This window comes from Solanum verrucosum, unplaced genomic scaffold (genome assembly GCF_900185275.1).
Source record: "Solanum verrucosum unplaced genomic scaffold, falcon-dt-bn FXZP01000165.1, whole genome shotgun sequence".
NCBI lineage: Eukaryota > Viridiplantae > Streptophyta > Magnoliopsida > Solanales > Solanaceae > Solanum > Solanum verrucosum.
The window spans coordinates 3219302-3247283 of NW_026020340.1; the positions used below are offsets into that span (position 1 = coordinate 3219302).

A 27982-nucleotide genomic window follows, 5' to 3' on the forward strand; every position below is an offset into this window, starting at 1 on the left:
AACTAACAGTTGAACCTGAATCCTAGCGGGTGGGTCGATTAGAGTCCTTGCATGTACTTGCTCGCACGAAACAAAAAGCAGCATCCCCAAGCAAAGGGACATCAGTACGAATAAAAATGTATTGGTATGTAAAGCGGAAAGTAGAATCATAAATATTTACTGTAAAAGGGTAATAGAGATACCACCTGAAACTGAAACTCAAATAATCTCCATGGCTGACATTTGGCCCCCTACTATTTAAATATGCATGGTATGCTCGTATAATCGTATGTCATGAATATATATATATATATATATATATATATGCAAATGCATGACATATCCAACAAAATGCTAGCAATGGTGGTGCCTTCAGGTAGCGAACCGACATCATATTCGCCAACTTGTGGCCATCTGTGTCTCATACGTATAAATATAGGCAATAGACCCATACCTCCCGATTATAGCTCGGGAGTAGAATGCATATCATGTCATGTCATGGATTTATAACACCTATAAGTTACTTTTGTCATGTTGCCAATCATGGCCCATTTGTAGTCTTGTTCTCATAACCCCATAATCACTTTCATATAACATGTAACCATCTTAATGGAACCTCATATGTTCTTCCAAATAAGCTTGGAAAGTTAACTCAAATTTAGAAAGATAACCTAACCTTACAGATATTCATAACAAGTTTAAGGTGATTTACTTCGTTCCTAGATAATTTATAAAAGAAGTATTTCAAAAACCAAGTGTTCTAATAGTTTAAACAATTACGTTTCAAAAATATATGTTATAGTAAATAGTATTTACTTATTTAAGCAAAGATTTGAATAATAAGCTTAACAAAAAATAATATTGCAGATTCTTTTGTGAATGTTTAATGTGGATCGTCATATATATATATATATATATATATATATATATATATCTTATTCACGCAAACCTTTGAAGATGGTTAATGAAATTTTTTATTAGTTAAATGCAATTATGTATATGTTTCTTTCAATTTGGTGAGGTTCAATCATTCAATTAGTCTTATCTCACTAATATTACCTTATATACAATATTTGTTTTGTATTTTTCTTGTCATCTAACCAGATGTGTTTTGCATGTGTATTCTACGATAAATTGTTTAGATGTCATATGAACATGTGAAGAGAACAACTACATTTTATATATTCACATATTTTCATAATTGTTGTGATTTTTTTTAAGAAAAAGAACTCGGAATATTTTAAAATAATATATTTTGAAGTTAGAAGATCTCGTTAACTTGATGATACATTTGTGACATATATAATAGTTTAATTTAAATACAAATATCTACCCAAATATAAATATATATATTTGCATTAATGAAAATATTTATCTCATAAAGTTAGCTATTAAATAAGTAATAAAAATTAAACTAATACAAACTTCAACTGGTGTTATTATAAGTCATATGATCTTTTCTTCGTCTAAAATACTGAAATATTAAGAAATAATAAATAAGTAAAACAAAAGGGCAATGCTTATATAGTAATAACTATTTTGAAGCAAACTTCCTGAGAGTCTAAATCACATAAGTAACATTGATAAATAAAGTTATTCTTTTGTCTTGAGCATCAAAAACAAATCATGATAATTCTCTAAATTTTGGAAAAAACATATTCAGAAGCATATATCTACATCATAAGAGAAATTGTTAACAAAAACAAATGAATTTAGACTACATCATGTTAACTTCATATATTGGAACATTACATACTAATGTATATATTAAGCAAAAAAAATAATCAGTATATTATCAAAATTATATTATTTTTCTTAAGTACTCGAGGTTATGGAATATACCCTCTTAGGATAGAACGACTTACTTCATTAGAATAGTGGTACCTCATATTCCGCTAAACTGGGAACTCACTCAACGACAATAAATCACACAAAAATATTAAAATGCAAGAAGAAGAAGAGTAGATGATTAGAAAAATATGTGGTTGAAAAATGAGGGGAAGTCCCTCTATTTATAGTCAACAAAGGGTAGTATGAACAAATGTTTTTTGTGTCTTATATATGAAAAATCATGACCTTTCCAAAAAGTCACTACAGTTTGGAAAAGTCACAACTCTTTGGAAAGGTCACAACTTATTGAAAAAGTCACAACTCTTTGGGAAAGTCACAACTCATTGAAAAATCACAACCCTTTAAAAAAAGTCACAACTTATCGGAAAAGTCACAACTCATCGAAAAAGTCACAACCTAAGTTAGGGATATTATAGTAATTTAACATTTAAGTTAGGAGTTCATGCTTTTAAGGTAATATAGATAGATTAGAGAGTTTTGAAGATCGTGAGTTACTTTAAAGATTTTTCATAATAACTTTAGTGGGGAAAGAAGGTTGGTTACAACTAATAAGGGTCTCCCATGATATTTTAAGTCACATCACCCAAAGAAGAATAAGAATTCATACATGCGGACATATAATCAAGGAAACCGATAAAATGACATGTAGATGTCGAATACTCTATTTATCCGAACGAGTGGAATATCAAAATAATAGAATCATAAAAATAATTCATCTGAGATCCCAATGCTTTTCACTGAAGGTCTTTCTAACAAGAGAATATCAAAATATCACATTCGGCGTTTTAGGAATTTCCCAGGAGTGGTGCTAGAATGAGGGACTTAGCTTAGCCTTAACATACCTTTCCAATGAACGATCGAATGGCCATAGCTTCTTCATGAAAGTTGTTCCTTACATCCTAAGCTTCGCAAACACTATATATACACAGCTGGTACGCACCCATAAACAGTTCATAATTGATCTTAAATTGGTAGATTTGCCAAATGGCCTCAACTTGACGAAACCTCTGTAGAACTTCATAAAAACAATAATAAAAGAGACCCGAGATGATTACATTAGTTAACCAAGTGTAAACCTTGAACAACTACAAATTTATGTCTTCAAGCTCCAAATGCAGCTAATAGAAGGGGAAATCGATAGCCACGTGTAGAGATCACGTTTCTAGGCACAGGGCAACCTTTAATGGTAGAAATCGTCAAAACCTAATCTTCATCATGCAAGAACTCCATTAGAACCATCTCTTAATCTTTCTTTCTGGTTAGGGAGTGAAAATAATTATTTTTGTGGCTTAAAACGTTGAGTAAGCTGACATACCACATTTATTGACCCGACTCGGATTCTGCCCCGGCAGTCCGCGGTAAAACCCTCATAAATCTTTACTCCCGATGTCGGTTGGATACAGAGTTTTGCGCGTTGCAAACTAGACTCGTACGCATTCGATTTAATATGTGATAGGCCTTCTAACTCTTTGTATATTGGGAGAAAATATCCAAGACATTTGACCCAAAGTTAAGAAAGTATTATTAGAGAAACTTCGATAACTTTTGTCGACCTTAGTTTCACTGATTTTCCTAACTTAAAAACTTAACATACGACCCTTATGTCATTATAATACCTCATAACACACTATTCTTAGCATGTTGTACACTCATAGGCTTATCCACAAGGTATGTGACAATTTAAACCTTTCAAACGGGCGAAGTTCTACCCGAGCCATTTCTTTAATCATGAACTTTGTTTGAGGGGTCTCTTTGACCTAAAAATTTAGTTTAGTTCCTTCATATTGCCACCTATTTTCAATCTTAATCTCCAATGTACGATACATAGTCATATTACACCTCATATAACCATGCCATACTATGCCACATATATTATGCAAGAATAGAGAAAAAGTACGGGATCTTACAGTCTAAAATGTCTACCTCAATGCACCGAGGCCGAAACATAAGAAGACTTATGAATAAAAGGTTACGAGAGTTGAGTTGTCACTTTGCTAAAGATTCACACTATCAGACCCAAGTCTACTATATCAGTCTACGTGGAGTTAGGCCATCTGAAGCGATGTCGGAGGATTTCTAAGGCCTAAAGGCTAAAAAATTGAAAGTCTAAGGCAATCACTAGCCGACGCCTAGGCTAAGTCCAAGAACAAGAAACAAGTATCAACACAACCAGATAAATAGTTACAACATGGAATGATACAACAATGAAACCAGGTAGACATGCTCAATTTCTCGAAAACTACCCGACAAGAAGGCTAAGGCATGATTTCTATTAACTAAACATGATACATACTAGGAACCCATCCTAAAGCTGGCTAAACAACATGTAGATACCAACACAAGGTCAATCTAAGTTCGGCAAGTTGTACCCTACCTCAAAGTTGAGTGCACGCGTTCAAATCCACTGAACTTGAGCCTTACCCTTTCGAACTGCCTCCGATCACTGCACCTCTATCAAAAAAATGATCACAATATCAATACAGATGCTTTGATACTCGAAATGCAATAATTAAAGATGGGACCAAAAATGAGTCAAAAATAGCATTGTGGGACCCATGTGGGGAATCCTTAAATAAGCACCTCAATTGGCCCCATTTTTCTCAAGGAACTTGTGCCCCAAAAGTGCACACAATTAAAACCTTAAATCAACCCAAAACTGATCATTCCATAAAGAAGGACAAAAATTCATCATTAAAGAGAAGAGAGTGGTCTTTAGGACAAGAAATTACCTCCAAAACGTGCCCCCCAACGCAATCTTGATGGTCCCAACATGAAACTCCAGCATTTCCTAACAATATGAACCAAATATAAGCTCAAACAGGCCTCTAAAGATCATGATATTGAACTTAGAATTTTGAACAATGAACTGATTTTCAGAATTCATCTACTAGTGATAGCCGCTAAAGCGGTGACTTTGGCTACTTAAACGACCCCTCTAAAGCGGCACCCCTATCGCTAAAAAGGAAAGGGTCACAGTTGAGGCCCACTAAAGCAGCTCCATAGTTTCTTAAGTGACAACCACTAAAGCAAATCCTGGTTTGATAAAGTTCCTAGCCCTTAGCCAGCAAGCCACACATAAGAAGTACCCGGGCCATTAAAGCGTCTATCACTTAAGCGGTGCTAGGGATTCTTGGGTTGATGCATCATAAAAAATGGGCTATGTAACACCCCTAACACACTTGTTTTTAGTAAGTAGTGAAATCTGTCTCTGAGCTGGGTAGTGTTTTGTATTTTATGCATATCTCTTTCTCTAGAACTTAGTTTACAGTGAATAAATATGATTTAGAAAGATAATTTGTAGACATACAACTCTTACGTTTATGTAAAACTCTAATTTAGTTGTTATTAATTCGCAATATGGGACGCAACATAGGACAAGTTTTGTCCAGATTTTGAAATTACAAATCCTGTATGAACAACTGTTAGTGTTTTGAATATATCTTTTTATAAAAAATATATTTTGCGGTAATTCTTGTTTTTTGCAACCCTAAGAGATGTATCTACATCTTTCATGAAGGTTATAAAGTCTAGTTTTGCCTTTTTCCTTTTCAAATCTAAGTTGCGACATGAGGTACTAGGCTGGCCAGAATTACTATTTTGGGAGCATAGTCGTATTTGTACAGGCTAAGCTTACTTGTGATGATAATCCTGTTTTACATCAACATTATTGAGCTGCTAGGAATTAAAGAAGTTATTTAATTGTATTTTTAAGGTTGTATATATATACTCGTGCAAGTTGAGGATCTTGAAACGTTGGTTGGTCTACGATCTGAACTCGCGAAGTTGTGTTGGACTGTTTCCTTGCTAAAGCACTGAGGTTTGTGTATAAACTTGTACTTGCACTCTTTTAACTGCTGGTATATCTGAAAGTTGATCTTGGTACATTGGTTACCTCTTGTCACTTTGCATTGTCGTGTTGGTATCCTTTAAGACGTTAAAGACGCTTGTGTAACTCACCCAATTGTACGGATTGTTTGATCACTTGGCACTCTTGTTGGGACCTTTTCCTTCTTGTGGCTGTGACTTTGTCACTATTGGCATGCCTCTTGATTCGGATTATTTGCCATCTTGACTCTGGATTTTTAGTCCGTCTTAGAATGGAAGTTATCCATTTTAAGTACGAACTAGAAAGCCATTTTAAATATGGTTCTTGGTTCTCTTGATTATTGGGTTTTGACCCTTCTTGATACAAGACGTCGGCCCTTCTTGATACCTGTTTGTGCTTGGTGTGACGACATGATGTATATATTGGGCGAGCCTTGTTGTTAAATCTCTTGGAAACTGTGCTATGAGCGTTCTTGACATTTGGATCTTTAAATATTGAACTTGATACTCTTTATATATTGTTTACTTGATTTATTTATTATGTTCAATTATAATGCCCATGACTTGAGAAAGGTAACTTGGTAAATCTGAGGGCTCCGAACCTATAGTTTTTGCACCACTAAGCTATATTCTTAGCGATAGTTGTTTCTATCGTAGGGAATGCTCGAAAGGATGCATGAAGCTGGCCATTGGAGATGGAAATTTTGAGAGCCTTCAGTAAGATCACATTTGCATATAGGCATCTATATTTTGTATAAACCTTGGGACTTGTATATGATCTATGTGTTGTATATTTACATGAAATTTTGAGGACTAATTTTGATCATGTCACCATGGGTTTTAATATAAGTATGCCTATATGTTTTGTTCTTTTGGGCTGTGTAAACCCAAGTCTTGTAACAAACGAAATTTACTATTAGTTTTTGAATGTTGTGTGAAGCAAGAACCGGCTGATTTCGGTACTCGGAAGTTGGTAATATTCTTGTTATCTCATCCTTAAGTGTGAGGATAACATATGCATGAAAAGCTCGTCAGTTATTTGCTTAAATTATTCTGGGAGGTTTTTTCCTTCATAAGTTAAATGTTGCGCCATATCAATTTTAACATCAAATAAATGTTTAAATGGGCAAGATGTATATCCTTAACTAAATTATTTGTTATGAACTTAATCCCTCTACTAGATTAAAATCAATATTCCCTTCATTAATCTCTTTTAAATGTCGCAAGTATTAAATTAGGTTTCTCGTTAAGTGGTAGTATCCCTCCGAAAGGGTCGCTACAGGCTAAGTCTCAATAGACTCCGCTCGAGTGCTCTGGATTAGTTCAGAAACTGGTGCATGCAAATGAATTATGCTCCCCCCCCCAACCAATTTCAACATTCTGGACTCAACGGAGATGTTGAAACATCCAACATAGGTTGTCTTGACAAAAAGTAGGTCCCACACCCAAGCTACATTTTAAACCAAAATTTACACGGTAGCTTGAAATGAACCCAGAAGCCTTGGGGGCCTCACTAAAGGTCTTTCTGAGACAAACCTGAAATTTCACAGCAAAAGGAACTCTGAGAATTGCATTTTGAGGCCATCTACCTAAAGTTTTGACCAAAGTCAACCATTCAACTTTCAAAATATCCAAACATGAAAACTCACATGTAACAAATGACCAAGTGACTGTATTGTCAGTACCATCAAGTAATAATAACTTGGGGTTTCTATAGGAAAGTTCTTAACACCAAAATAACTTGATACAAGAAAAATGACCTAGAAGATCGTTATAACATCCACTACTAAAAAGAATTTTGTTCTAAAATTGTCACGACCCAGGGGTATACCCTAGAAGTAACATGGCATACTTGACCCCGAAGGGGGTCTCATACAAGCCCTTAGCATATCATGAACATAAGATAATAGAAAATACGGAAAATTTAAAACTTTTTACAATCAAAGTCATTTTCATCAAAACAAGCGGAAGTCTTTCTATACTTTGTCTCAAACCATCTAATACAACTTTAGAATAAACTCTTAGGACACAGTCCATACAATAGTATCCACATGAGAATAAACGACATAAGGGAAATGGTGGGATTTGTCCTCGAAGCTATGAGGACTCACCAAAATCTTCGACTCCTTTGCTCCTTAGAAACCCATCTCCAAGAATAGTGCTCAAGTCTCCAAACCCTACATTTGATTAGAATGTAGGCAAAGTATGCGTTAGTACAAAATGTACTAAATATGTTAGCTAGCATAATCATAAGAGCATAAGACAAGGGTTAATCAATATAAGACATAATCCAAAATCATATGAAATACTTCATGAAACATAAACTATAAGCATAAGAGACAATATCATAATAATAAGCAAAGTTACCAATATAAGCATTATTTTACTCTTAGTCATCTATACCATAATAGGACTACTTTCAATAAACCTCAAGGCATACTTTGTGCAATGCATGAATAGCATCCCATAATACCATCCAACCTAACCACCCCTTTTTGGTCATCTTAATCATAGCCTATATACATGGTCAAGTCTTAAGTTGTTCTACCATAAGGGAACCATACTTCTAAGTAACCTTAAAGAAAACTTGTGCAATGTATGAAAGGCATACCATAATACCCCCCCCCCCCCACACTAAGGATAACCTTGAATTAATCCTAGTCATATTTACCCTCTTTTGGTCTCATTATGAGCTTACTTCATGTAGACAAGGGAGCTATCACCTTTAGTCAATTCTATCATGGAAGGCAACTATAGCAACAATCCATCAAGCATAACTCATGTAAGACAACACTCATAGGCAACCTTAAGTCATACTTGTGCAATAGATTAGTGGCATCCCATACAACAACTCATACTAAGTACTTATTTAGGTCATCAGACTCATGTTCCTTAATTAGAGACTAGCCCCTTTTGAAAGCCTAGGAACGCTAGGAGACCTTTTACTAGGTCTATCTTAGTTCCTAATTGTTTTGAACACTAAGAGATACTATACTAGGTAGATCTTAGTTCATTAAGTTGGAACTCTAGGAGATGCTACACTAAGCATAATCTTAGTTTACTTTTAGGTCCTTATTCTAATGTTTCTTGGTTTGGAACCTAGTTTCTTTCTTTAGACCTTAGAACACTATGACGTACTACCTTAAGCACATCTAAGTTCATTATTAGGTTGAACCCTATGAGATACTTCTTTAAGCATGTCTAAGTTCATTATTAACATGGATCCTATGAGATACTTACTTAAGCATGTCTAAATCCATTTATACTTTGAACACTATGAGATACTCCTTTAAGTATGTCTTATTTCATTATTAACAAGGACCCTATGAGATACTTCCTTAAGCATGTCTAAGTCCATTATACTCTTGAACACTATGAGGTTCTTCACTAAGCCTATCTTAGTTCCTCATTATTTCGAACCCTAGGATATACTACATTAAGTACATCTTAGTTCATCAAGCTTGAAGTCTAGGAAATGCTACTTAAAGCATAATCTTAGTTCATTAAGGTTGAACTCTATGAGATGATTCCACAAGCATAATCTTAGTTCATTAAGTTTGATCTCTAGGAGATGCTCCTTTAAGCACAATCGTAGACCATTACTTGTATTGGACTGTAGGAGATGCTACATTATGCATAATCTTAGCCCATGAGGTTTGAAATCTTGGAGATGCTACATTGAGCACAATCTTAGTTTAATACTATTTTTTTTAATTGGAATATAGCCTTAACCGACATGAGACCATATTAGCTATCACATGATCTCTCACGGTGTTATCCACACCGTCAAGGGTTGGTCCACTTGCCTAAGTTAGACCCCGGTTGTTAGCTTAGTTGGATCCATTAGCTAACTTTCCTACGGGGCACGTAGTTATGGGATACAGAGATTGCTACTATAACCCAAACTCCACTAGGTGAAGGCTTCCATCTCATGAGACATACTTTGGTAAATCTTGACTATTCTAGGTAAGAGATCCCATCTTGGAAGCCCAACCTCAAATAGATGGGAAACTCCATAGAAACCCAAACTCAACTAGGTGTGAACTTCCATCTCATTTCAATATCTACTCGGTGCTAGGCCGTAATCCCACAAGATAATCATTAAGTCTCTACTTTGACTCAAGTTTATGGAAAGATGTCCTTGACAACCAATCCATGTTAATACCTCATTTAGACCATGTGTGAGCAACTATCACCATCCATGACCTAGGTATAAAGGCTCTATAGCCTTAGGTTCAATTAGGTAAGAGAAGCCCTTCAACCCTAGAACCATTACTATGTGAGAACTCTTTCATGTTAAGTTCATCTCCATGCTTAATATCATGTCTATAATTCTACATTAGACAAGGATATCATCATGACTTAAGTGATTCTATCACTTCCTACCATCTATGATTCATAAGGTGAATTAAGTAGGTAAAGATCTTTCATCACAATTCTATTCATTGGCCTTGTATTCACATATAGATTTTACTCTCAAAGACTTAGCATCTATAGTAATCATATTAGCTTCACTCTAAAGCCCTAGTGATAAACACTCACAACTATAAGTCTTCACTCTTAATAACTCTAGATCATGGAAACATACTATGAACCCACCTTACAAGGCATTCAATCACATTCTTCATTACTAGGTGATTCTAGCCACAATTCATCTTAAAGGTTCAATTCCAAGTTTACAAGTCAAGATCAATAATATTAAATAAGGTCTAGTTCAATTCATGATTATGTGTTGCTAACCTTGAACAATTACTACACATGACATTGATTTAAGAAGATCACCTATGAACCTTCAATTTCACCTCTAATGGCATAAACCCACAAGATATAACATTCATCAAATAGACTAGGGTTAACCATAGAAATCACATGAATTCATCATAATATCATAACTCAACGTTAATACAATCATAATTAGGTATTATCCACTAGATTGGAATTATACCTAAACCCTACCCACAATGTAGAAGGAAACCCTAGCTAGAATTGGGTTGTTGACTTCACAATTGGGGGAAAACCTAGGGGGATCTATGGGTGGAAGAACCCATATATAATTAACCTAACATACCTTGATTCAAAGCCCTAACCAAGCTTGCATCAATGGAGGAAAACCTGCCCTACTCTCCTCTCTTCTTCTTCTTCTTCTTCTTCTTCTTCTTCTTCTTCACCTCTAGAGAGAGAATTATTTGGAGAGAATTTGGGGTTCTTTGATGAATGAGTTAATTGATTTAGTTTAGGGGTTTATTAGGCTTATATAGGTGGTTAAATAAATAACTAACCGACCTCCCTTAAGCCCTAACTAATTACTATTTAATTCCTAAACCCCTAACTTAAAACACCTAACTTAACAACTTCCCCCACTCACGAAACCACCACCCACGAACTGTGGGTGGGTTCACGGAGCGTGATGAACCTCTGTAGGTGCTGGTCAGAGGCTCAACATTGCAGGCCAACACATGCCTTGACCCAAGACCCCAACCCATGAGACGTGGGTCCATCCACGGCCAGTAGATGGCAATCTTGGGTGGCTGCAAATTGACAGCTTTTGGGTTGTTTTAAGGGTCCTCCTCAAGGACCCCTTGGGTGGTCCTTGGGGGGTCGTACCACAACGCCCTAACCCTAAAACCCTCATACCAAGTACAGGAATCCTTTTTACGATTTTTAATCCTCAATTCTAACTCAAAAACTCTTACGAAAAGCTCTAGAACTCTCTAGTTCAACTTACTAGTTTCCGGAGAGTAATAAAAATAAAGAGTCAAGAAGTACTTGAAGCCTCAAACATGCGGAAACTGAACTCACATCTCATGCTCGGCCTCCCAGGTAGCTTCCTTGATTGGATGATGTCTTTACTAGACTTTAACAAGAGGAATGACCTTTGAATGCAACCACCTTACATCTCTTGCAAAAATAAAAATGTGCTCCTCCACAAAGGCCAAATGATTATCAAACTGAATTGAGTCATACCGAAGTAAGTGGGACTTGTTAGGAACATACATGTAAAGCATAAAATCATGGAAAACCGAATGAATAGCTGAAAATACAAAACGTAGGGCCAATTGATAAGCAATATCACCAATAGTCCAGAGCATCTCAAATGGACGTATATACCTAGGGATAAGCTTGACCCACCTACAAAATCTCATCACACCTTTCATGGGTGAAACTTGAAGGAATACCCAGTCACCAACTCTAAATCTCAAAGGTCGACTCCTACGTTCAGCATAACTCTTATGCCTGCTCTATACTAAACTAAGACTTTCCTAAATAACCAGAACACTATCCAAATCCTTCTAAAGCAAATCAGTACTAGCTGGCCTACGCTCCGTAGTCTCAAACCAACCAACTGGAAAGTGACTACGCCTACCATATAAGGCCTCGAATGGGGCCATCTGAATACTTGAGTGGTAGTTGTTGTTATACACATCTACTAAGGCTAAGAACTGGTATAACTGGCTTCCCAATTCCAATCACATGCTCTCAACATATCATCCAAAACATGAATAGTATGGTCCAACTGCTTGTCGGTTTGTGTATGAAAATTTGTGCAAAGGTCAACTCAGGTACCCAACTCCTTCTAAAAGTCCTCCAAAAGATATAACTGCACTAAGAACCCCTATCTGATATGATAAGGATAGGAACCTCATCAAGACGAACTACTTGCTAAATATAGAGACTAGCCAATTTATCGAAACAATAGGAAGACTCAACGAGAAAAAAGTGTCCTGACTTGGTCAATAGATCCTTAATGACCTAAAATCTATCAACACCTCTAGAAGTCTAAGGTAGTCCTATAACAAAGACAATAGTGATATGTTCCCATTTCTATTTCGGAATGAGAAATCACTAAACTCACCACTAGTCTTGTCGTAACAAAGTAACTCGACCAAGCTCTGAATCCTAGTGACTGAAAAGGGCCTAGCCCACTCACGAATATACTTAATCATTGTCAGATTAACCATAATGACTTACTTGGATATAAAGTTCTCAAAGAATGCAACAGACTCAAGCCAAAACTAGCACTTTGAGAACTTGGCATAAAGTCGATGAACTCTTAAAGTATGGAATACAATCCTCAGATGTTGCTTATGCTCCTCCCTGCTCCCCAAGTATACTAGAATGTAATTAATGAACACAATGATAAAGTTTAGATACAGTCTAACAAATGCATCATCGTGTCTATGAATGTTGCACAGGCAATGGTCAACCCAAAAGATACCACTAGGAGCGTACAATGACATTAAAGAGTCCTAAAAGTTGTCTTAGGGATGTACTCCACCCTAATCCTCAATTGATAGTAACTAGATTACTAATCAATCTTAGAGAATGCCACGACACCCTAAAGTCGGTCAAACAAATCATTGATATGAGGAATAGGGTAAATATTATTCATTGTCACCTCATTCAACACATACACATAGACCCATCTTTCTTCTTCACAAAAAAATTGGGGCAACTCAAGGAGAAACACTTTGTCGAACGAATCCCTTTCGCAAGAGACCCTAAAGCTAGACATTGAGCTCCTTGAGCTTTGTAGGGGCCATACGGTAAGGCAGAATAGAAATAGGAAGAGTGTCTAGCTCAAGGTCAATAGAAAAATCAATATCATCGTCTGAGGAAAGGCCAAGTAGATAGGTGGGGAAGAAATCTACGAACTCTTGCACAATAGGAACCGAATCAACTGCAAGGCCCTCTCTTTTAACATCCCACACATAAGACAAATAAAATAAACAACTTCTATATACCAACCTGTGCACTGGAACATAAAAATAATCCCAACAGTTTGTGACTAATAGAACCCTACCATACCACCGGATGGATACCCGATATGTCTAAGATAATAGTCTTAGCAAAGTAATTCAAGATCGCACGGTAGGGCATAACCAGTCCATGCCCATAATAACATTAATATAAAGCGTATCCAGCACTATAAGTTCATCCTGAGTGTCACACCTATGGATAGTCATAAAACATGATCTAAACACTAAATCCACTACTAAAGACTCATCAATGGGGGTCAAACACACAATGGTGTTGATTTAGTCTAAGAATACAAACTCAATCGATAAGTATAATACACAGAGACATAATAAGATATATAATCTAGATCAAATAAAGTGGAGGTGCGCTGATGGCATAATCATACATGTGATGATAGTGCCCAATGCTTTATCCTACACCTTTGCTAGAGCTTCATATAAGTTCCCATGTTTTCCTCTAAACTGAGCATTTCATCTACCCCTGACCTACCTCTTGAGCACCTGCTGACCAGGACCACAATCCTCAACATGGGCACCACCTCTAGACAGAGTGTCTAGTAGCGAAACTTACTAAGTTGCATTTGGAGCAGATGAAATCATCCCTCGATCAGGACACTTTCTAGACAAGTGACCATGCGTACTACAATAAAATAAAATCTAAGATTGATGACCATGGCCCAAAGAGCCCAAATATGAATCTCAAACTCTAACCTGCACTAGAACCACCCTGACTATTACTCGCCTTCTGAGGCTTGGAGTGTCGCCTGAAAAGGCTGGCAAGACTGATCCTGGTAGTGCTGGAAAAGCCTATCATAGGAGTCCTTACCCTTAGAATGGGACAAATTGTAACTTCTCTTGTGAGCCTTCTTATTGCTGCCCTTTTGGGCCTCATGAGCTCCTCCATAGTGCGGGTGTGATCAACAGCATACAAGAAAGATTTCCCTATGCAATTTATAGACTAAGTCTCAATCCATAGCTAGAACCTTATACCACGGATTAAGAAACAAACTCTATCCTACTTTGTAGATAGAATCATGGAGGCATTCCTAGAGAGCTCATAGAACCTAGCCTCATACTCCGATATGGTCATCTTTTCTAACCTAGCAAACTGATCCTGGAGTCAATCATTTACGTTCTTCAGTATGAACCTAGCCAAGAAAGCCTATGAAAACTCCATACAAGACATGTGACGTGACCCAACTATTCTGCACTCCATAATTGATCGCCACCACTACCTAGCTACACTATCAAAATGATATGCAGTAGAGTCAGATCCTCTCGACTCTACTAACTCTAAGGTGCAAATCCTCTCTCTACAAATCATCAAGAATTTATAGGCGTCCTCTCCTACATAAACATAATACTTTAGAGGAGTTAGTCTAAAAAACACTCCTGCCTTCTTCTACTCCTCTAATGGAATATCTCATGTTGTGATAACTAGTTGGGTGATGCTAGGTGTTATAGGTACCTCAATCGGGGGAGCTGGTACTACCGGCTAAACCCATGATGCAGGCATAGCTGGAGCTGGGGCCTATAGAATTCCCCTACCACGGGTAATAACTGAGAAATAGTTGCATCTAAGTCGGGTGCCATAGTTGCCCCGCATGGTAGTTATGTTGGTGCAGGCCCCACCCCGTTATGGAGGAATAGGTGTTGGCTGAGGCTTTTTTATAGGATCTAGAGCCAGTTCTCTACCTTGATCCTAAGTTGGTGCTATGTCTCTCACAGGTCCTCAGGGTCATCCTCTACCCCTAGCAGTTGATCTATCTAGTAGCTCAGTAGCGTCACCCTTGGCCATCTAACCACATGTGTGATCCATATCGTGACATAGTGAAACTAGTAAGATTTCAGAAACCGAATAAGGCAACCAACGCACGATAACAAACCAAAAGAAAGAATCTTCCTAAAGATGTCATGTAACCTCCTGAAGATAGGATACAGATGTCTCTACACCAATTTGCATGACTCTACTAAACGTTAGCTTTTACCAATAGCACATGAGAACCTAGGGCTCTAATACTAACTTTGTCGCAACACAAAAACTTTAGCCATAATGACACCTACCATAACCCATCAGTAGGTAAGTCAACCCATATCTTAGAATGACAAGTAACAAGAATATTAGGCATAATCAACAACCAATGAGAACATAATAACAATATAAAGAGGAAGCACAATAGAAAGAATTAACATCAACCCACGACCTGGTGGACGAAAGTACAAAGCTACTACAAGAGTACAAGTCCAAACAGTAGACCAAAAAGTACATACTTCTCTCAAAAACGAATGACTAGACAAAACTATATACATATGGAGATAAGTCGAACTAGGATGCCATCAGGTCACCCTCTATCTCCAAATATCTCCACAAAAGTTGAATCATCGTTGTTGGATGGCGCTTGAATCTGCATTAAAAAAAATAGATGCAGAGTGTAGCATGAGTACCAAAATAATAAGTACTCAATAGGCATCATAGGTTGACTAAGCTTGGAATGTAAATACAAGCAATAAAGTAAAGTCTAACTATATAACTCACAAATCTAGAAGGAGCAAAGCAGTATAGTAAAGACAATATTTATAACATAACTGGACCTATTTAAGCCCAAAAGGTACACTCATGCACAATTGGAAAGTAAAAATCCCAAACACACCCCCATAAGCTTGATAAGTACACACAAGAGCTAAAGATAATATTAACTAAGACTAAAAGTGCCCGAGAACTGAAATAGCCGACCCTAGATTTGAACAACGGTGAAGACACCATGAATGACCCAATAAAATCACAAAGTCATGACTCGCACCCGACTAATAGAAGTCTTTCTGGACTCAAATCGGGGCTAGTATATATGTCCAAGGGCCTCAAACCATGGCTAGTATAAATGTGCCAAGGCCTCAAACTGTGACTAGAAGAAATGTGCAAGGGCGTCAAACCGCAACTAACAAAAATGTGACAGGGCCTCAAACTGTGGCTAATAGAAATGTGCTAGGGCCTCGAACCATGGCTAATAGACTTTGAATGTCAACAAATCACATGATTGTCATCACGCAAGAATGTACCATAGAGAAAAACACCTTCAAAGTAACCAGGGGCCTACTTTAGTTTGAAACCCAAGACCAAATTCAATATTACCAACAAGGCTTGAAATCTCAACCATAATGTATCGGGGCCAAAACATAAGGAGTATTATGGATGAAAAGTTACAAGATTTGAGTTGTCACCTAGCAAAGGATTCACACTATCAGACCCAAGTCTGCTATATGCATCTAGAGGGAGCTAGACCATCTGCAACGTTGGAGGATTTCTAAGGCCTAAAGGATAAAAATCGCAAGTCTAAGGCAGTCACTAGCCTACGCCTCGTCTAAGGCAAAGAACGAGTGCCACCAATAATAATAAAATCAATTAAATAACTACATGGAATGATACAACAACTAAACAAGGTAGACATGCTGAAGATCCAAAAAAAAAACCCATAAGAAGCCTAAGGCATGATTTATATAAACTAAACATAATACATATTAGGAACCCATCACAAAGCTAGATAAATAAAATGTAGATATCAATACAAGATCAATCTAAGATTGGTAAGTTGTAGCCTACCTCAAAGCTCTTCGTGTGCACTCCAAATCAATAAACCAGAGCCTTACTCTTCTGAACCACATTTGATCATTCATATGCTATCAAATAAATGAGCACAACATCAATGCAGATGTTTTGACACCTACAATAATTGAGGATGAAACTAAGAAATGAATCAAAATGGTATAAGGGCATCTCCAACCCTACCCTCTATTTTACTCTCCAAATATAGAGTTCTCAATATTTTTCAGACAATCAACTCCAACCCAATTCTCTATTTTACTCTATTGAAATATTTTTTTCTGTCTCATCAATATTATATTATTATTTCTATTTTATTTTTATTTTCTTATTTCGTAATATAAATAATTTCAGTTTTTTTCAAATAATCACCCTATATAATTTTCATATAATATAAAGTTTTATTTTTTTTCAAATTCTTTATTTAATATAAAATTATATTTTATTCTAAATAACATAAATTGCAAGAAAATATTATATATATATATATATATATATATATATACATATTAATTGACAATTCAAATAAAAGTGAAATCATTAATGAAATACAATTACATAATCATTACATAAATACTTAACTTTTAAAATTATTGTGTTGCTCCCATAATAGCTCTATTAATGCATTATGGAGTTCAAAATGAGCATTTTTTTGTCCATTCTTGTATTTAAATTAATATGTTATATATTATATTTTTAAATTAAAATTTCCTTCTTATCATTATAATTTTGTGCATTCTTATAGAGAAAATATAATAATAATTTTAAATTATACCACTTAAAGTGAAAAAAAATTAAAATTGAAATGTTATTAATTCGAAACGAAAGTAGTATATATTAAATAATATATTTTTTAAAATTTTATATTATATTTAAAAAGAATTATGAATATTAGAGGTTTAATGAAGGGTTTATATGATTTATCATATGCCAATTACAATATTATATAATAGAAATAATAATAAAATAATCTAAAAGTGAAATAGAGAGTATGAATAGTAGTTCTCTAAATTTTGGAACTACTATTCACCTCTCTATACATGAAGTATAGAGAGTGCTTGGAGAGCCCATTCTCTATTTTACTCTCTAAATATAAAGAGTAGAGAGTAAAATGGAGGTGGATTGGAGATGGTCTAATGAGACCTAATTGGGGACTTTTAAAATTGGCCCTGTCAATTGGCCCCAGTTTGGTCAAGAAACTTATGCCCCAAAAATAGAGACAATCTAAGCCTTAAATCCGCCCAAAACAACTCATGCAATCCATAGGGACAACAAATCACTATCAAAGAAAAGAGAGAAGTCTTAGGGACAAGAAATTACCCAAAATGAGCCCCTACCGCAATCTTAATAATCCCAACAAGAAACTCCAGCAATTCCTATAACATTATACACCAAATGTGAGCTCAAACGAAGCTCTAGAGATCAAGAAATTTAACTTGGACAGTTTAACAATGAACTAATTTTTTGAATTTAACGACCAGTGATGGCCACTAAAGCGTTCTCTTTGGTCGCTTAAGCAACCCTGCTAAAGTGACACCCCTACTGCTAGAGCGCCAAGGATAATGCTGAAGGTCCACTAAACAATCTCCTTAGCATCTTAACTGACCAACTCTTAAGTGAGGCCAGGGTCGTTAAAGCAGCTAGCCCTTAGTTGGCAAGCCTTGCTTGAGTGCCTATGGCTTAAGCGGTGCCATGGGTGCTTGGGCGGTTGCACCAGCTCAGTGCACTAGCAAAAAGGGGCCAAGTCCCAACGGACTATGCTCTAGTGCTCGAGATTTTCTTGAAAACCTGTGCACATTAAAAAATTATGCTACCCAACAAAACTCAACATTTCAGACTCAACCGAGATGTCAAAATTAATTCAAATAGAGGTTAGCTCCACCAAAAGTGGGTTCCACACCCAAGTTCCATTCTAAAAAAAAATCCACAAGGTAGGTTGAAATGAAACCAGAAGCCTTGGACCATACCAAAGGTCCCTTAAGAGAAAACTCAATGTTTCAGAGTTAACAGAACCACCAGAATTGCATTCTAAGGCCATCTAAATTTTTAACTGAAATCAACTATTCAAGTTTCAAAAACTCCAAAATATGAAAACTTGTATAAAAACCAAACAAGTGACCAGATTATAGACTGTCAGTAGTATCAAGTCATAAATTACTTAGGGCTTCTATATGAAAAATCTAAACACGGAAAATAACTCAATAGAAGGAAAATGACCTAGAGGGTCTTTATATTAGCCTAATAATCTCTCTAATATCAAGGCTTGCATAGTCTCAAACTGTGAAAGTCAGATGAATAGTGGGCTGATTTTGTTGGCATATCAACAATTACCCAAATAAAGTCAAACTTATATCACGATCGAGGTAACTTTGTAATAAAATTCATATTAATTGCCTCCCATTTCAACAAAGGAATGACTATCTCCTAGACTAGCCTAGTAGGATTTTAATGCTCAACCCTTGCCTGCTAAAAGTTAGGACCCTATGCTTTAAACTGGGCAATGTCCTTCTTTATCTTATGCCACCAATAGATCTCTTTAATATCATGGTACATCTTTGTCAAACCTTGGTGAATAGAATGACAAGAAAGGTGTGTCTTTTCCATAATCTAATGTTGAAGCCCTACAACATTTGAAACACACAATCAACCTCTATATTTGAGGACCCCATATCTTGCTATATCAAAGGCTAAGGACTCCTAATCATGAGCCTTTCCTATAAGTTTTTCTAAGTTGAAATCCTTCTACTATTGTGTCTTTACCTCCACAATTAAAGATGATATGATTGTGTCCTGAACTTTGACCCCACTATCACCTGCCTTTAATAATCTGAGTCCCAAGCTAGCTAACTGATTAATTGTCGAGCTAGCTAATTCCTCTCAACGCCTAAATAGGATAAAATACCTATGGATCGAGGGCATGGGTTACTAGATTCTCCTTCCCTAAATGATATACAATATCTACATTGTAGTATTTCAATAACTCAAGTCATTGACGCTATCACAAATTCAACTACTTCAGTGATATGTTGAAGTCTTTTATGATCTGTGAAGATGTCAACATGAACCTCGTAGAAAAAGTGTCTTTAGATGTTCAACACATGCAAAATTAAAGCCAACTCTAAATCCTAAATCAGATAGTTCTTCTTATCCTCCCTCAACTACCTTGAATCATATATGATCACCTTACCATATTGCATTAGAATAAATCCTAACACAATACCACAAGAATCATAGTACACTCCATAGCCATTTGAGCCCTCTTGCAAAGCTAGAACTGGTGTTGATGTAAATGTGTCCTTTAACACTTCGAAACGATGCTCGCAATCCTTAGTCCATTGAAACTTAACTTCTTTTTGAGTCAACTTTATTAATGATGATGAAAGTGAAGAAAAAAACTTTACGAGCCTTTTGTAGTACCCAACTAACCGTAGGAAACTAAAAACCTCTGTTAGAGTTATGGGCCTAAGCAAAGTCTTCACAGCCCTCAATCTTCTATGTATAAACCATAATGCTCGCATATGATACAATATGGCCTAAGAAAATCATAGAGTTCAGCCAGAACTCGAGAGAACTCACATAAAGTTCACAGTCTCAAAGAACTTGAAAGATTGTTCGCAAATGATCTACATGCTCAGTTTTTGAACATGAGTATACAAAAATATCATAAATAAATACAATCACAAATAGGTCTAGATACAAGTTGAATATGCAATATATCAGGTCCATGAACACCGCTGGGACATGGCCCAATCCAAAAGGCATCACCAAGTTCTCAAAGTGGCCATATTTGGTTTTAAAATTTGTCTTTGGAATTCCTTTTTCCCAAACTCATACCTGATGGTTCGGCGATCCCATATCAATCTTTGAGAGGTAGTTAGCACCTTGTAGTTGATCAAACAAGTCATTATCCACATAAAGAGATACTTAATCTTAATAGTTACCTTGTTCAGCGGTAGTTAATCTATTCTCATCCTTGGTAAGCCATCTTTCTTTCTTACAAATAATACTGGTGCACCACATGGTAAAGCACTAGGCCTGAAAAAACTTTTGTCTAGCAAGTCTTTTAGTTTATCCTTCAACCTCTTTAGTTTAGTAGGAAACATTTTATAAGGAGGGTTATAAATGGGTTGTGTACCAGGTAGTATATCAAAAGAAAAATAGATTTCTTATTTAGGGGATACCAGGAAGCTTGTCTGGAAATACGTGTGGAAACTCATTAACCACCAAAATAGACTAGAGAAGTGGTGGTTCTGCATCTATATCCCAAACTCAAACAAGATAATAAATACAACCATTAGTAATAATCCATCTTTCTTTAATATAGGAAACAAACCTACCTTTTGGTGTTATTGTATTGCGTTTCCATTCCTTAAATGTCGCTTCATTCCCGAACTGCCTCTCCTAGAAAACGGAATCTAACGATCTTTGTCCAACACACAACATTATCATAAAAAGACATTATTCGGTCCATACTCATAATGATGTTGAAATTAACCATCTCTAACTTTACCTAGTCTATAGAGATATCAAATTCATGCCCCGTAGGTGTTGATGAGGAAGAACCTACTACTGACTCAGTCAACAGAACCATACCCCAGGCTTCTGGTCATGAAGATCCTCCACCCATGTCCCTCGTGCCGACAAAAATAAAAACATGTGACCCCTGCCTGTATCTCTAAAAATGTATTCTACTATAAGTAGCACAATGTGTGGGGTTGACCTAGCCTGACCCAAACTCCTCTGATGTTGAGAGCCTGATGATCGTTAACACTCACCTAGGCCTGACTATCCCCAAAAATCAAGTATACTACCTTGGAAATGCATAGTACAGGTCTTGGTGGCTTATTAAAATATTACGATTTGGGACAACCCTAAAACTCTCCATGTGAACCACCATCTTTAGTCCTCTTCTACCACTCTCTCTCGACCCTCTCACTCATATACTTCTAATGTTGATGCTCATGTATGCCCTATTCAAAGACTTGAATTTGTGAGATATCTATATTATAATTTAGTGCAACAGTAGTACAAGCATTGATATTGTCTGAATCAAGCCCTAACAAAAATTTACTCACCTTAAGATGCATCATATCAACAAATTCTAGTGCATATCTAGAAAATGAATAAAATCTCAGCCCATACTAATGGAAACTCATGTTTCCATTTCAGAGGTTCAAAAACTTATCTACCTTGCCATCCCAAATCTCTTGAGGCAAATAGTAATCTAGAAAAACTATTGTAAAGCTATCCGAAGTGGGTTGAGGTGCATCTATCTCCTAGATCTCTCCCAACTATCGTACCATAATACTGCAATATCATTCAATCAAAATGTTGCTAACTCAATTAACTGAATCATTGAGGCATGCATGACCCTGAAGATTCTAGGAATATGATCGACAAAGTGTTGAAGGTCCTCCATATGAATATCCCTGTAAACTATGGAGGTTTCAAGACTAGAAAATCATAAACTTTTGAGCCCTTGAGAGGTCCGGCAAAATCTAGGGCAATTGGTTGGCGTTGTGCAGATACTAATTGTGCAACATACATTTTGCACTTTTAAAATCCTAATTAGATAGAATATGAGGAATTAAGGTGGTACTGCTAGTAGAGACGGGGTCTTGTTGCTCTTAGAGGCTTCGGAGGTGGTGGAGAACCTATAGGGGGCTGAAAAAACATCTCCCCCAGGGTCTCAAGAAGGGCTATCTCTATCGGTGGTACCTTTTCAGTACCCTCACTTGCAACTTTATCTAGCCTATGTCTAGTTGTGGTCTGTCTGGTGTTAGCCATCTCTCTATTAATACAAACATCAATTATAAAACCAAAAACTAAATCATTAAGACACAAATCTATAGCACGATTTGAGCAAAAAATAAGTGTAACCATTTTAAAATGCCATGTAGCTTCCTGCTTATAGAATGTGATGCACAACTGCACCACATTTATAAATAAGACTCTACTAGACATGGCTTACATACCCCCTAGGATAAGATGTTGCTCAGATACCAAGTTTGTCACGTGCCAAACTCAAGGGACACAATTGACACCTAATGCTAACACTTAGGCCTGAGCCGACCCTATTGAACCATTTTCTAGTAGGGCATAGTATCCACACATAGTTAAGAAATCGAACAAGTAGATCTCAGCTTAAAACTGAGTTCTTGGCTGGCAAGGCCCCTTTAACTATTGTATAAGGGAGAATACTAATCTTAATACTACATAAAGAAATAGCCAGCTAATATACAAGTCATGTTTTGGTCATCGAGGCCACCATGATATCTAGGAAACATAAATTTTATATGGTCCGTCAAAGCCGCCATGATCTCAATATAGAAGATAAAAATAGGTATACATCAAAACAATACATCAAACAACTAACAAACTTCTACCAACAAAAAATCAAGGCCGAAATATGAAATAACATGACTATAAAACCCAACAGAGTAGTCCGCAAGCCTCTAAGAGTAGTAGATCTTGGTCAGAAGAGGGCCCAATCTACGAAAAACTAAATATAGCAAAATCCAAGAAACCTCAAAACTCTAGCAGTTCCAAAAAAGGGCTAGCCAGCCGGATAAAAGTCAATTGTGTTACTAAGGAGGTATATTTAGGCATCTTTCACTACTTATGGTCATGAATGCATCACCCCTAAGCAATAGGGTGTTCATATGAAAAAATTTATTAAGTATGAAAGGCAATAAATTGACTGAGCAGGTATCATAATAATGAAAGTAATCAAGTAAGGATTTCAAGAGTAAGATAAGCGTACTGACCTACTGCTGAATCTAAGAATACCAAAAATAATCAAACAACAACTTGACTAAGCCCTCATAAGCTCATCAAATACAAACAATAAACAAGTCCATCAACCCAGGCCTCTATAATCCTTGAAGGTTACAATTGAGTCTATATACCCATGTCGGTAGTCCCCTAGCCCCATGGAATTCCCCTAGCCCTCTTAGGTTACAATATATTCCCATAGGAAGCACACCTCTTAGGAATCAATATAGACCTATAGGAAAACCGTAGCCCTCTTAGACATTGATGTGTCAGTATTTAATGGCACATATGATGTTATAACTGGGAATAATTGTGCGTATTTAAGTTACAACAATGTCTTTTGATCGTTTTCTCATTGTGTTGGTCAAGACATCAGCCAAGGAGAGAATGTCACAACCCAAGGGTACCCCCTAGACGTAACAAGGCACATAGAACCCCAAAAGGCACCATGTAAGCCACTTAGAATATCATAACATAAAGCATTAGAACAATAAGAGTAAAAATGCATTTAAGTCCAAAAATCTTTATAAAGAAAAGTAGAAGTCTAGACTTGTCTAAATTAGCGATCTATTACAATACTTGAGTCAAAATAGGGTCACAACCCAAAACAACATAATCTGAAAGTGAAAGTACAAGAATAAAACTACAATGATAGTATCCCATCCTCGAATTATGAGGACTCACCACGAGCAAGGAGAAGTGAGTAAATCCAAGATCTAGCCACAATGGGGACCACCTTGAGAACCGGACCCTACACTTGGGAAAATGTAGGAAAATATGGGTTAGTACAAAAATGCACTAAGTATGATAGTCATGCACAAAATCATGAAAACATGCTAAAAGGGACATTTTGGTTGAATGCATGTCATTTACTAGTTTAAAGCACCATTTTGAAGATAATGGAAAAGCATAAGTGATAAGCATAATCAACATATAGATCACCATAACATAATGGGAACATGCCATAAATACCCTCAAAGCATACTTGTGCAATGCATGAATAAGATCCCATAATCCCACCCGCACTAAGTAAAGCTTCTTGAGTAACTATAGTTCATATTTCATATTCTTGTTCATACTATCATAAAGGGAGATTATCCTTAACCGACATAGACCATGTGAGCTTACCATGGAATTCGGTGTCTACCCCACACCGGAAAGGGGTTGTCCTACTTGCCTAAGGTAGAACCATACTCTTAGCTTAGGTGGATCCACTAGCTAAAGACCTATGTGGGCACATAGTTATGGGATAGGGAGATTCCTACTAGAAACCCGGACTCTACTAGTGTAAAAGCTTTTATTGGGAAGCCGGACTCAACTATCGTATAAGCTTCCATCTCATATTCATATCCACTCAGTGCTAAGCATTAATTCCCATAGATTACATATTAAGTCTTAACTTAAGTGCATATTCATGGAAGAATATCTTGACACTCAATCCAAAATAATTCATACTATAGCTCATAGATTTAATAGGTGTGAATAGTCTTTCAACCCTAGAATCATTATATTGTGAGGAAATATTTCACATCATAGAATATTCATACATAAGTGTGTACATGAGTATAATCATCCAACAACACAACAACTAGATCATAATCATATTCACTTTACTCTCAAAGTTTTCTAAAAGCATATACATAAACCTCATACTCATGCATAATTCTTATACTTTTCCCTTCAAGGACCATAGATCACATTCAATCAACACATCTAGAATTACTACATTAGACATGGATAATAACATGATTCAATTAATCAATTAACTACATTCACAATTCTATAATATTCTACTTGCATCAATCAATACCCACACTTTGAGATCCAATTTGGGAAAATAGGGGGATTCATGGATTCTTGGAAAATTCAACATAAAACCATATAAATTCATCAATTTATCCATAATAGAACATAATTCATTCATAAAAAATGAATTTGAAAGGAATCCATGAGATTGAAGTCAAACCCTAACTTTTGGGATTTCTTGCTTTGAAATTGGGGGTTTTGGAGGGGCTCCATGGATGAAGGATTGCCATACCTTAGCTTTGAATTCCAATGAAATTGAGTGGAAAACGTGCTCCTTAAAACCTAGCTTCACATTTCTTCTTATTCTTCTTTGGAGTTCTAGAGAGAGAGATTTGGGGGAAAAGTTGGTTTTGATTTGGGATTTTGGAATTATGAGGAAGATGACTTGATTTGGGGGTCTTAGATCATTATATAGTTAGTTTAGTGTAAAACAACATCACTTTTTATTAAATAAAAATGGAAAACCCAAAATCCCTTAACTAACTGATATACCGTGAGTTTACGGTATTTCTAATACATTTCACTTACAAGTTGTGTGTGTCTAGGGCCTTTTTATATTGGTTTTTATGTATTCTATCATGTTTTGCAGGAAAGGTGTTCAGGCGCGGAAGTTTAGAGACAGCTGAAGGAAATGCAGAAAAAGGCATCCACGGAGGTCATCTACGGACCGTAGGTCCATTCACGGTCCGTAGGTGATGACCGTAGATCAGCAGGAATGTGTTGAGGACAAATCAGGGAAATCTGACCAAGTGTGGAACCACGGTGCCCATTGACGGTCCGTAGATGATCTACGGACCGTACTGTTGATCCGTAGATGAGACTGCGAGGGTTCCAGTACCTGATTTTTGAAGATGCTAAGTATGGAGCTACGGAAGGGATTGACGGACCGTAGGTCGATCTACGGTCCGTGCTGCTGGTCCGTCGTTTGCTTCAGAGAAGCTGATTTTTGGATGCCGAAATATTTTCTAAGTCCCGAGTGACGGAAGGGACTTACGGACCGTAGATCAATCGACGGTCCGTAAGTCAGTCTCGTGGATCGAAGACGCGTACCTGAACAAAACTTTCCTTAATTTGTTTCCTTTTTTATTTAGGATTTGTTTTCTATAAATAGGACATGTAAACCTCGTTTTTGGGGGTTAGACACTATTATTCTATTTTTGCTTTGTAACTTTGGAGATTAATTTGCAACCCTAGCAATTATTGATTTCCCAAGTTCGTTTTGAAGATTTTGGCTTTGCAATTCAAGTTAATTCTCTGGGTTTATTATTCTCTTTACGTAAGTTCATGATTTCTCCATCTACAATTATGAATTGTGTTCTTGCTAATATGAGTAACTAAATCCACAACTAGGGTTGTGGGAACCATGATCGATTAACAAAGTATGAATAGTAAATAAGCAATTCTTGACTAGTATTTTGCATGCATTGATAATTCTTTCGTTTAGAAGTCTTTTTAACGGTGGCCAACGTTAGAACTCGCCTTGTTACTACTTGCCGGACCAAGGAGGTAATTAACAAGAAAAGAATTATCAACATAGATTTAGTGTGATACTATCTAATAGGCTAGTGTCGATTGGTGCGAAGTAATAACTAAGCCAAACATCGATTATGATGTCTAATATGAGGTAAAGGTAAGGGTTAGTAAATTATACACACGTAGCCGGACCAAGGTGCGGGGTGAAATTCTCTAGATGCCGGACCAAGGATTTAGAGATACCTAACTTATCACTTTGCATGTAATACACTAGAAAAGGATTGCTATTACTAGGATTACTGCGTTATGAGATTATGGGGAACACGTGTACCCTAGTTATTTCTCTTATCTTGATAACAACCAAAGTTGAATTAATTATTGATTACAATATTAAGTCTTACTATTTGTTTACACAAGCACAACCCCCCTTTTTATTACCTGTTTCTGGAAATAATTTGACTAATGAATATAATTGTTGGTTAAAAGTAAAGTCTAAACCATTTTCCTCGTGGGATCGATCCCAACCTACAAGTTGGGTTCTTTACTTGATAACGATCGCTTATGCTTCTGAAAGGAGGTGTAATTTGAGCGTATCAAATTTTGGCGCCGCTGCCGGGGAATTTTGGCTTTTAGATTTAGTTTTAACTACAATATTGAACGTTAGTCAAATATTTCCTAATTTTATTTTTTTCTTTGTTTTTGTCTCTCTCAGGTTCAGACTCTAGTGTATGCCAAGTACACGGAGCCAAGGAGAACCACTTACTCCGTACGATCCAGAGTTGAACAGAACTTTGCGAAGAATGAACAATCAAGGACTTCCAGTTCATCCTATCGGAGGAAATCTAGATGAAGCAGTTGAGTTACAGCAGCCAAGAGTAGTTGGTGGAGAAAACCGGGGTCTAGCTGAAAATCAATTGGG

The 27982-nt window shown here is 36.5% G+C and overlaps 1 pseudogene; it reads left to right on the plus strand.

Moving 5' to 3' along the window:
* The window catches only part of LOC125837005 (uncharacterized), a 54415-nt pseudogene that overhangs the window by 17505 nt on the left and 8928 nt on the right, over positions 1 to 27982 (plus strand).